The sequence below is a fragment of the Grampus griseus genome (assembly GCF_964374135.1).
Source record: "Grampus griseus genome assembly, chromosome: 3".
Classification (NCBI taxonomy): Eukaryota; Metazoa; Chordata; class Mammalia; order Artiodactyla; family Delphinidae; genus Grampus; species Grampus griseus.
Window position 1 is genome coordinate 154755627 of NC_139019.1, and position 13811 is coordinate 154769437.

General features: G+C 37.3%; 1 protein-coding gene across 2 annotated transcripts in view; it reads left to right on the plus strand.

Moving 5' to 3' along the window:
* RNF130 (ring finger protein 130) overlaps positions 1-13811 on the plus strand; it is a 107784-nt gene that overhangs the window by 14370 nt on the left and 79603 nt on the right. The window lies entirely within an intron of this gene.

Genomic DNA, 13811 nt, shown 5'->3' on the forward strand with positions numbered 1-13811 from the left:
TGACCTATTCTGCTGTTGAAGGACATGTGGGTTGCCTGTTTTTTGACTGTTACAAGTAATGCTGTCATAAACATGGTGTACATGTCTTCTGTTACATAAAATATATAACATTTTATTGGAGGTATGCTTAGGGAGTGGAATTATTCTCTCCCTCTCAATTTTCTTTCAAGCCTGGTATGTCCACAACAGTTCATCATCTTTCCTCCAAAAATCTGTTTCTCCTCCAACGTTTGCTGTTTCAGTCAACACCACCTTCTACCCAGTGTGTTATGCCAGAAACTAGGACATCATCTTTAGACCCCAACCCCCTCATATCTAATTAATTACCAAGTCCTGTTGATCCAAATTCCTGAATATCTCTAAAATGTATCTATTTCTCTCCACATCCATTGCAACCTTCTCTAATCTCTTACCTAGACTGTGGCCTCCTAACTGGCTTCCCTGTGTCTACTGGTGCCCTCTCTAACCCATTCCCTGTAGTACTGGGGCACAGACTTTTTTGGTTGTGCGTGTACATTTATCCCCAATATATGTATTATACTTAGAAATGTTAAACCACACTATTGGTCTTCTTTGACATAGTACCTTAAAGCCTAACACTTAGGTTAATAGCTAATAACAGCTGTAATAAGTGTATTTCTAATAGTGTTTCATGATCATTTCTAATTTGGGGGCTTTCTTTTACAAATCTGATTAGTTGGGTTTTTTAAAACCTTTTATGGTAACTAAAAAGAGGTTGTACAAGAGTAGAAATGTCAGCTCTTCCAATTTATTTTTGCTTTATTTTGTAGGGATGTTTTTAAGGCATTGTCCATTTAATGAGGGACATTTAGTTAAAAGTAGATGGTATCATGTATAAATCCATGTAACTGAGTATATATGCTATTTTGCAATAAACTGAAAAAACACATGTGTGAGGGAGTCACTGACATCCGCTTTACATTTGTGGGATCACTCTTCATTCAGGATACCTCAGATATCATATGAGATACACAACCATCTGCCATGGATTGAGAAAGGCAGCCTGTGTTAATCCATAATTAAATGTCATTAAACCTTTGTTTCTCATTTATTATTACAGAGTGATTTTTTTTAAAGTTGAGTAAATTTAGAAAGGTCACTAGATACAAGATCAATACAAACACACACACAGTCAGTTGTACTTCTGTATGCCAGAACAAACAATTAGAAAATATATTTTTAATATCATTTAAAATGTCATTGGCCTTGAAAACTACAAAATACTGTCACAAGAAATTCCAGAAGACCTAAGTAAATGGAAAGACATCCCATGTTCATGAATCTAAAGACTTAATACTGTTATAGTGACAGCACTCCCCCAGACTGACCTACAGATTCAATAACCCTAAGAAAATACCAGCTGGCTTTTTGCAGAAATTGGCCAGCAAAATGTATGTGGACGTAGAATTGTCAAAACAATCTTGCAAAAGAAAAACAAAATTAGAGGGCTACATTTCCTGATTTCAAAACTTACAAGTCACTGTGGACTGGCATAGACATATAGATCAATGGCATAGAACTGAGAACCAGAAATAAACCCTTAATTTATGATCAATTGATTTTTGACAAAGGTGCCAACACAATTGAGTGAGGAAAAGAACAGTCTTTTCAACAGAGGGTGCTGGGACAACTGGATAGCCAAGAAGACTGAGAAGGAGAAGGAAGAGACCAAAGAAATATATATTGTCTTAAAAGTTAAGTGGTTTGCTACCTCTGACACTGCTGAGGAGGATGGCATGCTGAGGACTGGGAAGTAGTCTTTGCATTTGATGATGTAAAGCAAAGTGACTAGAAATTTGGAAGAAAGCAACTATAACATTTTTAAGTTTGCAAACACCAGGGCAAAGAAAGCTGGGTAATTATAAATTATTTTAATGGAATGAGAGATTACTTGAAGAAACCAGCATGAATGCACAAGCTATGAACAGCAGTTTTACTGAACTGGGAGACCTATCCTAAGAATATATTTGCTTTCTTATGAACTCAACCCATTTCCAGGGTGCTTTAGCCTTGCTCTGGTCGTCTTAGTTCTCAGGTTGTTCTCCTTTACAGGGAAACAAGCAAAAAAGTTTTTGAGAAATGTTTTCATCCATTGTTTTGTTGGCCCTGAGCGGTGGACCTATTTCTTTCCTATTCTTCTTGCTCAGAAAAAACTTAAATCTTTTGGGAAGGGATTGAGAGAAGCCCCTTTGCTTGTTCCTGTCATTATCGGCAACTTTCAACTCTTTCTGGGCTTTTTAGTTTTGGGGAGAATTTTTATAAGTCTGTATTGTCATCCTGCATTGGCCTTTACTTTGTACGAGTCTTCCTTAAAGTTGAATTTATCTTGTGCATTCTTGCTGGCTTCTTCATTTCCTTTCTCATCAAGATGATTTGTAATTACCCAGCTTTTTTGCCCTGGGTTTTGCGTACTGTAAAATGATAGGTTGCTTTCTTCCAAGTTACTAGTCACTTCACAGTCTGGGTATATGTTATGTTCTGGGTAGCATTTTCCTCTGGTTACCCCTAGCAATTATCCTTTGGGAGACAAAATGAACAGTAAAGCAGATCAGGAACTTGTTAGACATCCTGCTTTTAGCTAAATGCGATTTCTGCAGTTTTGTAGATGACTGGAACCCCTATCAGTACTCTATCTTGTCTGCCAGTTTTGTGATCTGTAAAGAACTTTTGTATTTACTCCATTTGGCCAGTTGACCTTGGTATATTGCCCCCGTCAAAGTCTCATTTCTATCTCTCAGACATATTCTGAATTCTTCTTTTCACTTAAATTTTCTTGAAGGATGAACATTGTCTTGATGTAAAATAACTGCTTTTCCTTTTTTCCTCCGAATAGTAGGTTCTTAGGTAAAGTATTCTTTTCTATTATTATCGGCCAATCTTGAGACCCACTTCAACAAATCTCATTGGTTATTTTGTATATTTAGGATAAACTTTAAATATTTTTCTCATTACTTACATTTATTGGTTTACAAACATCTCAGATTATGAAAACTTTAAACTTCCTGTTCTCATTTGTTTTCTTATATGAATAGTCTCTCACCGTGTTATTTTTTTTCTAATTGTCCTCAATAGGGACTGATTTCATGATTTTTTTTTCATGTTCTCTTACCTCCTTCCTCAGCAATTTCACTTAAAGTCCTTCCTTCAGTCAGTGGTTAGTTAGCCTCTGGACAAATACTTCTCCTGTTAGTGTGAGTGACATTGTTCCTAGCCCGTAATTTTTTTTTTTCATGAGAATGAGTCATCTCTTTTAACTAACATCATTAATTCAAGGGATAACAGCAATATCACACACTTAGCTAGCACCTGTGAAATGTAAGAAATAGTGGGGAACTGTGTCAATAGAAATTTGCATGAAACAAGGACCATTGTTTTTGTGTATGGTGTAAGATAGTGGTCCAGTTTCATTCTTTTGCACGTGGCTGTCCAGTTTTCCCATCACTGTTTATTGAAGAGACTGTCCTTTCCCTATTGCATGTTCTTGGCCCCTTTGTAGGAAATTGATTGACCATATATGTGTGGGTTTGTTTCTGGAGACTATTCTGTTCCATTGATCTATGTGTCTGTTTTTATGCCAGTATCATACTATTTTGATTACTGTAGTCCTGTAATATAGTTTGAAATCTGGAAGCATGATGCCTCTAGCTTTGTTCTTCTTTCTCAGGATTGCTTTGGCTATTTGGGGTATTTTGTGCTTCCATACAAATTGTAGGATTGTTTATTCAGTTTCTGTGAAAAATGTCATTGGACTTTTTGTAGGGGTTACACTGAATCTGTAGATTGCTTTGGGTAGAATGGACATTTTAACAATATTAATTCTTCCAGTCTGTGAGCACAGATTATTTTTCCATTTATTTGTGTCTTTTTCAGTTTCTTTTGTCAGTGTCTTATAGTTTTCATTGTACGGGTCTTTCACCTCCTTGGTTAAGTTTATTCCTAGGTATTTCATTCTTTTTAGATTTGATGTATTTATTTATTTATTTTTTATTGGCTGCGTTGGGTCTTCGTTGCTGCACGCAGACTTTCTTTAGTTGCAGCGAGTGGGGGCATTGCAGTGCGAGGGCTTCTCACTGCCGTGGCTTCTCTTGTTGCAGAGCACAGGCTCTAGGCTCACAGGTTTCAGTAGTTGTGGCACGCGGGCTTCAGTATTTGTGACTTGCATGCTCTAGAGCACAGGCTCAGTAGTTGTGGTGCATGGGCTTAGTTGCTCTGCGGCATGTGGGATCTTCCTGGATCAGGGCTCGAACCCATGTCCCCTGCATTGGCCAGTGGACTCTTAACCACTGCACCACGGGGGAAGACCCTATTTCATTCTTTTTGATGTGATTGTAAATGCGATTGTTTTCTTAATTTATCTTTCTGATAGTCTGTTATCAGTATATAGAAACACAGCTGATTTACATATATTGATCTTGTATCCTGCAACTTTATGGAATTTGTTTATTAGTTCTAACAGTTTTTTGGTGGAGTCTTTGGAGTTTTCTATATACAATATCATGTCATCTACAAATAGAGACAGTCTTACTTCTTCTTTTCAGATTTGGATGCCTTTTATTTCTTTTTCTTGTCTAATTGCACTGGCTAGGACTTCGAGTACTGTGTTGCATAAAAGTGGCAAGAGTGGGTATCCTTGTCTTTTTCCTGATCTTAGAGGAAAAGCTTTTAGGTTTTCACTGTTGAGTATGATGTTAGCTGTGGGCTTATCATTATGTTGAGGTACATTCCCTCTCTACCCATTTTACTTTGTTGAGAGTTTTTATCATAAATGGATGCTGAATTTTATCATATGCTTTTTCTGCATCTATGGCGATGATCATATGACTTTTATCCTTCTTTTTGTTAATGTGGTGTATCACATTGATTTGTGGATGTTGAACCATCCTGTGGTGGGAGGAATACATGATGGATAGGAGCCAGCAGAAAAGAGAGCCTCAGAAATAGTTGTATTCAGTGTTATGATGCTTTTGTGGAATGGGGAGTGCTGTGGATAAAATAATTAGCACTTGTGTATGTGTACTATGATACCATGATTGTAGAAGGACCTAGCAGTGATTTTTAGTTATTTTGATTTATAGCATCTCTTATGCATGAAGTATTTGTTACATCAGTTTTAATAGAAATTATTTCTGAACATGACTTTTCAAGTTAAGTGATTTGAGTTAGCCATCATTTAAAATTACTGTTAAGATGCTTTTTATTATGTCATGGAGAACATCCAACAGATATATATAAGTTCTAAGGATGTAAAAAATAATCAAAATCCATTTGAGATCTACAGTAACTAAGTATAGAAGACAAACGATAATGGATAGCTATTGGCAATTAAACTTGCTGACAGTTCAGCTACGTATGACCCTTCTTGCAATGTTGATTGATATATCCAGCACTCTAGGTGTACAGAAGATATTATATTGTTTCCTTTTCCTTTAAAATTCTATATGAAAAGGTAGTGAAAAGTTTGTTTCTTCAGAATATATCCGAAGAGGTTAAAATTGGTGATTAATAGATCATATTTATTTTACTTCTTAAAAATATTAGATGCAAAAGTAAAAAGTAGGTAACATTTGAGAGCCTAGATAATTAAAATGTTTTGTTCAGCCTCTTCTCAACATGAGAAGCAGAAGACAATGGAATATTATCTTTAGTGTGCTAACAGAACAATAACAATCTAGACTTTTTACCCTAATTTATCATTCAAGAATGAGGGAAAGTGAAAGAAGTTTTCAGATGTGTAAAGACAAGTTTACCTGAAAAAGCAAGTTTACCCTTAAAGATCTTCATTGAAAGAAGTTCTAAAAGATGTAGAATAAGTGAGAAGGAGGAAACACAGAAGGGAAAATTGAGATGTGAGGAGTACTGTGATGGTTAATTTTATGTGTCACCTTCACGGGGCCACAGGGTTCCCAGGTATTTGGTCAAACATCATTCTGGGTGTTTCTGTGAGGGTATTTTTCGATGACATTAACACATAAATTGATAGATTGAATAAAGCAGATTAAAGCAGGTTGCCCTCCCTGTTGTGGGTGGACCTCATCCAGTCACTTGAAGGCCTGGATGAAACAGAAGGGCTGATTATCCTCCAAATAAGAGAGAATTCGTCTTGACTGACTGCCTTCAAACTGGACATTGGCTTTTTCCTGCCTTCGGAGTTAAACTGAAACATCATCGCGCCCTGGGTCTCGTGCCTGCCAGGCTTCGGACTGGAACTCCACCATCAATTCTCCAGCTTGCTGACTTACCCTGCAGATCTTGGGACTTGTCAGCCTCTGTAATTGCATGAGCCAGTTCCTTACAAAATAAATCTCTTTATACACACAGAAATATCTTACTGGTCTGTTTCTCTGGAGAACCCTGACTAATGTAAGGACTGACAAGCATCTGTAGGTAAAGTTTAACAAACATTGACTGTATGAAACATTGAGGGGATAATTAAAGTAAGGTGGAACTGCATAGTGGGCAGTTACACATACGATGAAAGGTGGTGGTTGGAGTCTCATTCTGAAGCGGGGGTGAATGGTCGTCTCCCCGGAGTACATTCACGTCCTAATCCTTGGAACCTGTGAATGTGGAAACGTTATTTGGAAAAAAGGTCTTTGCAGATGTAATTAAATTAAAGATCTTTAGATGAGATCATCCTTGATTGCGTAGGTGTGTCCTAAATCCAATGATGAGTGTCTTTATAAGAGACAGAAGTGAAGAGACAGACACAGAGGAGAAGGCCATGTGAAGACAGAAGCAGAGGTTGGAGTGATGCAGCCACAAGCCAAGGTCACCTGGAGCTCCAGAAGCCAAAAGAGGCAAGCAAGGATTCTCCACTAGGACCTTCAGAGGGAAGATGGCCCTGCCAACAACCTTGATTTAAGACTTCTGGCCTTCAGAACTGTGAGAGAATAAGTTTCTGTTGTTTAAACCACGAAGTTTATAGTACTTTGTTATGGCAGCCCTTTTAAGAGCCTTGTGTTATTAAGGAAGAAGATAGAGGCATTGATTAAATGTAAACTTTTTATCAGGTATGCATGTTAATTTTTTAAGGGTAACTTCTAAAAAATAGAACTTGAGTATGAAAAGAGGGTAATAAGAAAAGAGGGTAATAAAGAGGATAATAAAGAAAATTTTTTTTATTCATTCAGAAGTGGGGGTGGGGGTAGTATAAAGAAGCTTAGGGATAATAAGAACAAAGTAAAGTAATAGAAACAGATACAAATATGTCATATAACTTAAACAAACTAAACCTGGCAGTTGAGACTCCTTTTGCAGTCTAGTGAAAAAGAAAACTGTGGACTTCTTCTCAGGATAGTGATCAGTACAAAAGTAAATAGGATTAAAGGAAACCAAGTATACTGAAACACAGTATCAACGTATTTAAAATATTTGTGACATAGTAATAGATGTGATTATTAACATATCAAGTAACAAGCTCTTGGTGTGGGTTTAATAACTTTAATTACCAGTATTTTGAGATAACAAAAATTAATGTAGTTGCTATTGGTTACAGAATTACAGATGAAGAAAATGCTAAATGTCAGTTAGCGTTTAGTGAAAATAAAGACGATTTCCCTGGCCTCCTGGATTCTACCCATGTATCCTTGTCAAGAACCCTTGCTTTAAATGTTAGTCTTCATATACTACCAAACGTAAGGTAGATAGCTAGTGGGAAGCAGCCGCATAGCACAGGGAGATCAGCTCGGTGCTTTGTGACCTCCTGGAGGGGTGGGATAGGGAGGGTGGGAGGGAGGGAGACACAAGAGGGAAGAGATATGGGAACATATGTATATGTATAACTGATTCACTTTGTTATAAAGCAGAAACTAACACACCATTGTAAAGCAATTATACTCCAATAAAGATATTAAAAAAAAAATGTTTGTCTTCAAGTGAAGCTCTCCACTCCTGAATAGCTACCACTCCCCTCGAAGGAGGGAGGCAAAGAATTGGCATCACAGCTGCCTCCCTGTGTCAAAGGACTTTTCCAGGAAGCTTTCTTCTTATGATTTGATCTTCTTGGTGGGTTTGAGTTGCCAAGGATCCTGATGGATTAAGAGAGCCCCTCAGCAGGGATAAAGCCCCAGTCTTGACCTTTGCCACTTGACTCACATGAGAAGTGTGAGTGCTCCAAGTAACAAATTCCTGCTTAGATTGATTACAGATAAGGAGGACATTAATCCTGTGTCAGAACTGGAAACTCCAAGGTAGGGCAGCTTTCAGGGTTCAGAGATTCAGCACTCAGCAGTGTTACCAAGGATCTTGTCCCTTTCAGTGTCCCTTTGTCATCATAGCTTTAACTTTATCCTAAGATTGTTCCCCTCTTTATCACAAAATGACTGCGAGCAACAACTGGAGTCACATGTTTCCTATTCACATCCTGTGGAAAACAGAGAAAAGGCCTCTCCTTCATATGTAATTTAACTTCTGTGTGCCTCATCTTAGATCGTCTGTCTACCTCCCTCCCCCCTAAAGCTTGCTCTCAAGTAGGTGTCACTTAAAGCATGACTGTGTAGAGGTGATGCCCAAATTAAATTAGGTTTCTGTTTCTGGTTTTGGTTTGGGGTGGGTTTTTTTGGCAACTGATAGAATCCATTTGAAACCTCAAGGTGATCCCATGGCCTTGCCTGGAAGTGGGGCAAAGCTGCCAGGAAACAAATAAATTAGAAAGTGACTGTCCATTCACCTGCCTACAGGTGCTCTCCTATGCCTCCTTCTGTGTGAACCAGTAAAGACATTCAAGAATGTCTGTTAGCTCATCAAAGCAAGACCATCTCTTCCCTGCATTTAATTATCTGTATTCCTCTCCTGATTCTTAGCATTCTGATTTAGTTGTATATATTGGAAACTATGGATTTATAGAAGTAAAATTTGAAAAATAGTTTCTCAGAAAAGGGCTGATTGGCATGAAATGTTAGTGAGCATCGTTATTCCAGTAAAAAAAAGTCTGCCATCAACGTAGAGAGAATTCTAGCTCTGGAGAGTCTTAGACCTATGTCCAAGTGGTTTGAGTGTTCATGTGGAGGGAATGGAGTCAGTCAAGAAGACTAGGAAGGAGGGCTGTGAAGGAAGAGGAGGAAGAGGAAAGCCAGGAAGATGAGAGCCCTGAAAGCCAAGAGAGAAGAGTGCTCAGCTGGGACAGATGTTACTGCGAGGTCAGTTTGGAAGAGGATTAGGCATGTCCTGGGATTTAGCAACACCGAGGTTATTGGTGCCTTTTAATTAGAGCACTTTTAGTGGAGTGGCTGGGTGCAGAGATTAAAATGTGATGAGGAATGGGGTGGATACTGAGGAGATGAGAATCACAGGTACAGGCAGCTCTTGAGAACAGTGGCAGTAAAATGGAGTCTTTTGAGATATCTTTCCTTCTTCTCCTTTATTTTTAAGATGGAAGAGACAAGCAGGTTTAAATGAGAGGAAAAAGAAAAAGAGGGAATGATCATTAATACAAGGTTCCTGAGAAATCAAGAAGGGCTAGGGTCCAGATCACTTTTGCAGGCCATTATGATAACAGATCCTAACAGAAAAAAAATATAACAGAAGTATGGGGTAGGGGGATTTTAAAAAGTATATACAAGGTTAAGAGAAAAAATTGAAACTTGCAAATAAGTTAGCAGAAAGTTAAAACAAAAGGAAGAGTAAACATTTTCAACTAGACTAAACAACTGATAAAGATAAGTAATAAAAAGAAATAAGATGTTAGATTTCAGTGAAAGTGTAGAAATAGTAAGAAAGTAAATTTATCCATGGAAGTGTGAAGGGATGAAAGCTAGATACTTAAGTCCAGTAGCTGAATGTATAAAATTAAGAAAATTGGGTGAAAAACAAACTTGTGGTTACCAAAGGGGAAAGGGCAGGAGGGAGAAATTTGGGATTAACAGATACACACTACTATATATAAAATAAACAACAGGGACCTACTGTATAGCACAGGGAACTATATTCAGCATCATTTAATAACCTATAATGGAAAACAATCTGAAAAAGGATATATATATGTATACATATACACACATACATACACGTACACACACACACACATATATAAAACTGAATCACTTTGCTGTACACCTGAAACTAGTACAATATTGTAAATCAGTTATACTTCAATTAAAAAAAAAGTTGGGAACAAAAATAAAGAATTGTATTTTTTCCTTTGAATCATAAAATTAAAATTTAACAAACGGAAAATAAAGACAAGGTAGAAGTAAGAAATCTAAAGATTAAAGAGATTATAATTAATGTGAAAACAGAAAAGCAAATAATCAGAACATACTGATAATGGAAACATCTAAATTTAGGGTAACTAGTTAGGCTCATTTTTATTTTTACTTCTTTTGTAGGAAACAACTGATAGAACATTACCCCTGTCAGAACATTACCACATGAAACAGAGAGGTCTTTCGCACAGCTTTTTCTTTATATCAGGTCTTGCTTAATCTCCCTCTGTCATTCTTCTCTTGCTCCCGTCATCAGGTAAGTTAAGTGTCTGCTGTATGCCAGAGATACTGGCAGAGATGCTAGATCTCATGCTTTAGGAGAGACTTAGAATAAACAGCCAGTTACTAATAAAGTGTGATAAATGCTAAAATAAATGGAATCTCAGGGTACCATGGAAACATGAATAAAACACCCAACTCAGCCTTAGGAGACTGGGAAGGCGTTCCAGAGAAGATATTTTAGCACAATCCTGAGGCTTAGGAGGTGGTCAGCAAAGGAGTGGTGGGACTGGCATTTAAGGTGGAGGAAACAAGACACGCAGCCTCTGAGAGCAAGTGTCACATTGGGGTACCTGTGCTGCGTGCCTAAGGAATCCAGCAACCATGCATCAGTGCCCTAGCCCCACAAGGCTCTTGCAAGTTCTCAGGGCGCAGAAGGAAACATCACCCACACAACAATGTGGACATCACTACTTAGCAGATGGAGTGTTTGCATTTTTAAGAAATGGTGTGAAATTATTAAGTGAAATTAATCAAAGTGGAGAACTTCCGGCTGCTCTGGGGTAGGGAAGAGAGATTTTATTTATTTATTATCCACTCAGAGAGCCCTTTAAATATTCATATATTTAATATCAGCCTTTCAATATATCATCTTATTTGATTTTCACAAGAGTTTGAGAGAGGCTCTTAATCTTTGTTCTGTGTTCTTGTGCTAGTCACTTGTACACCCGCCTCCTTTCTGCTTGAGCAGTTTTCAAGTGTCTTAGCCTCCAACTTCCACTAAACCTTGAACCATTATGTTGCTCTTTTCCTTTCCTAAATTCCTAAGCACTCTCTGTGTTGGCACTTTAAACTACCTAGCTGATATTTAATTTCTGTGACAGGCATGCCTCCTCAATACATTTAGTGGTTCTTTAACACTTAAGACCAAGATGTTTGGTTCTATTGTATTTCTCTTTGGTATTTAGTACGATGCTGAGCATTTAAGTTAGTATTCGTTGAGGTGAGGATTCCATAATTGTTCCTGTCCAGAATTGTTTGGTTCTTGTCAAGGAATAAATAAAAGTCTTGTAACTATTTCTGGACTCAACAGGAAAGGCCATACAGAAAAAAACTGAAGTTTTTCAGTGATGTAAAATTTTTTTCCAGATTTACTGAGGTATAATTGACAAATAAAATTGTAAAATACTTTAATATTTTATATCACCTATAATTTCACATTTTCATTATGACTTTTAATGAAAAAAATTTACTGGTTCATAGATCTTTTATGCCATACTACCATGTCTTCACTTAATAAATTGCTTCAAGTATAAACAACTGGTATTAAATTTTGCAGTAGTGCTACTTAATCACAATCAGTCATCAGTCCTCTTGGGAATTTGTTTTAGAGCTGTTGACATTATTTTCATTGTTCAAGTTATTTTTTGATTACAGAAAAGAATAGATAGATAAAATAAACGTACCATGGTACTGATTATGAAAACCCCTTATTTTCTTTTTCTGAATAACTACTTCCTTGAACAAGAACTGGAATTTCTTATTATTGCATATTATATTCTTACTGATACAAATGTTTTCAAAGACCTTTTGTGAATGATGATTTGGATAAATTTGGGGGAGCAGGAACATTCTTTTGCTCATACAGTCTGTTGTTGGCATTTGTTTTGATAATGCAGTTGTTCATAGAATCTGTTCTTAGTGGGTGGGCATTCCTTAAGAGAATTTTAAAGTTTTCCTTCAGTGTATTTGATTTTGCTCTGTTGTTGCTCCCCTCGGTGTCTTTTCAGTGTTAGACATTGTGACAATTAGTGAACTGCTGTTCTTCTAAGTTGACAATGATACTGTCAGAGCATCAGGGAGAAAGAATGAAACAGAGTGGTAGTTATTAGGAGCAAAGGGTATGGAGTGGAGGTGTGCTGCCGGGCTGTGGGTAGACTTCACACACATTTGTGTAGAACATCCCCATGGCACCAAGCTGGATCACTAGGACAAGATAGGATGGCACCCAGAAAACTAAGGGAAGGGAAGTTAATTTTTTCAGCACTCAAGGGTAGAAGAATTATTATAGACTTTTTCACATACGTAACTCTGGTAAGGTAAGAATTGTATTTCAATCTTTTTTTTTTAATTGGAGTATAATTGATTGACAGTGTTGTGTTAGTTTCAGGTGTACAGCAAAGTGAATCTGTAATAGAAATACATGTATCCACTCTTTTTTAGATTCTTTTCCCATATAGGCCATTACAGAGTATTGAGTAGAGTTTTTTGTGCTGTACAGTAGGTCCTTATTAGTTATCTGTCTTATATACAGTAGTGTGTATGTGTCAGTCCCAAATTGGAAGATTGGGATTGACACATACAGTCTTTATAAATTAGTAGAAATAGAAGATCAGAAAATTGAACCTGTGACAGTGCTCAACTAAGAAATCGTTGATCTAGAATTTGGACCCCAGGTCTTGCTGCTTCCATAACTGTGTTGTTTTCTCTTTACTGCACTGTGAATGAGTAAGAAATCATAGGGAGGACAGGATAAGTCACAGGAAAAATAGTGAATGTTTCACAGAAGACAAGCATACAGATCTCTTCAGATATTCTTGAAAATTTTCCCAAGACAGTGAGGTTATCATAACACATTGGCTAAACGCTTATATTTTTAAACAGCATAATTATCTGTGAAACAGATATTACTGAAAGTAAAGTCTGTTTCAGGATTTCAAAGTTTCATGATGCCTTGACTGTGTCTTTCAATAGTTGACTACTAAAATCATGACATAAGCTTTTTTCTGTTTAATTTGACTGAGAAAGGACTAAAGTTTCAGAGTGCAGAAACTGTTTAAGGAAAAGGATGAGTCATAGTCGTCGACAATATCAACCATGACGAATTGTGAAATCATTTATCTCCCACTTACTGTGTATTAGGAGACCCCTGGTAGCAAATATGCTCTCATTGCCATCCATCACCATGATAATAAGAGAATTTCTTTTGCTAAGCAATGTGCTTCTGGGGTGTAGAAAGCAAACATTTCCCCACTGGTGTTGTCTTTTTATACACTTTATTATTGATTAATATTTATTTAATATTTTCATTATTTATTTGCTTCTAGTGTTACCTTTTTGTGCTGTGGTCCTCTCCCTCCCTCCCTCTCAGCGCTCGAAGTACTGGTGACCGGCTCCAGGAAGGGCTTGGGCCCATTGTCCTCTGGCACTGCATACATACCTGCAGTCTTCAAAATAACATTTGTGACTTTTTTCCTCCTTCTGAACTGCCCTTCCCTTTTCATTTTAACCTGTTATAAATGCGAGAATGAGGAGTGGAAAGAGCAACCGGGACAGCTTTTTAAGATTTGCGAAGAGTGCCTGAGCTAT